The following is a 1,620-nucleotide window of genomic DNA, read 5'->3' as shown; positions in this document are numbered from 1 at the left end:
TTTAACAATTTTAGTTTAGCTTCCTAAAATTTACGATCGATAAACCATGAAATAATATTTAAAATTATTAAAACACAAGGCAATGAAAAATAAATAAATATTTTTTAAAAAAATTGAAATGCAACAAGAAAGAAAGATAAAATCCACTGTAGATTTACAATAATTACCTACAATTTAATATTTTCATATTAAATTAAGCTAACTTAATTGTGAAGATTCCATTTATGTTGCGTACAACAAATTAACAACTATAACATTTCCAGTCAAAGAGTATTTTTAGATCAAATGTAATCAATCTTTGTTTTCTCAAATCCAGATTTGAAAAAAGAAACGCGTCCACGCCCATGTTATATTCTAAGAAAATGAAATTTTAATACATCGTTATTTAATATTTTTGTTTTTTAAATGATAGAATAAAAAATACACACCACCAACCAAAAAGGAGGGCTTCAAAGCTAGTGAAACGATAAGATGTTAATTACCAAGCAATGATAAAAAGGAGTCCTAGTCAAATCTTTCAGGCATATATGATCTGCGCGTTAAGACCCCAACTAGGTCATATCCTTGCATCTAAATTTAGGGCAACGACTTATGAACAGGGAGAATCTACCATGAAAGTCAAAGAGATTTTATATTTGGGAAAACAACATGAAAACGCTCCAAATCACTTGAACATTTCCGAGGAAATTTCTTGGGATTTCGCCTAAGTTTAGGTCTTCTTTCGGTAGCTAAACCGTGATGTGAACTAAGAACATTGTGGACGTAGACAGAGAGGTTAGTTTTGGCTCCACGAGAACACAAATTGTAAATTGAGTTTGACATTGTCAATGTGAGTGAGCAAGTGCCCAACTTAAACGTTGAAGTGGTCACACGCCTGCTGAAGACGTACCTCTTGCTTCGAGAGAATCCATGAGATGAGCCATGACACACCAATCTAAAATAAAAAATACATTATTTTTATCTCTTCTTAAATTCGTGTGTTTGTTTGTATGTGGTCTGTTTATTGGCGTGGGTGGATAGAATCACGAGTAAAAAACATCAAGGTAAAATATAGAATTAAGACAAGATATTTTGATATATAATTTTATTGTTGAATATTTTTTTTTTAATAATTTATATTTATAAGAGGAATATAACTCTTTAAATAAATTTAATATCTAATCTGATAAGGATTACTCTTCTTACAGTCTACTAGGCTTCTCACCTCCACCAACTAATAGGTTAATTTTGTAATTATGTCTTTGTATATTTTCTATCAAATTTTTTTGAACAACTTCTTTCAATTATGCAGTTTGTAGATAAAAACAAAATCAAAACACACATCAAACAAAATAATCTGGGATTGCTGAACACAACAAGCAATAATTTAGGGTTATTGAGCTTCATAGATAAAAACATAAATAAAAAGACAATAAACTAAAAAGATAGAATTGAAGTCAAATAGGGTTGTTCCACATACTCCAAATTTTATAATTGTATTATTAAATATTTTTCTCTAAGTAGTCTATCTCTTTAAAAAAGCTTACAATTCCTTAAATAAACCTAAAAACTTGCCTAAACTAATAAGGAAAAATTAATAAAAGTCCAAAAGAAACTAGAAAAATACATCTTAAATAAAGT

The sequence above is a fragment of the Populus alba genome, chromosome 12, assembly GCF_005239225.2.
Source record: "Populus alba chromosome 12, ASM523922v2, whole genome shotgun sequence".
Lineage (NCBI taxonomy): Eukaryota > Viridiplantae > Streptophyta > Magnoliopsida > Malpighiales > Salicaceae > Populus > Populus alba.
Note: the sequence above shows the minus strand (reverse complement) of the source record.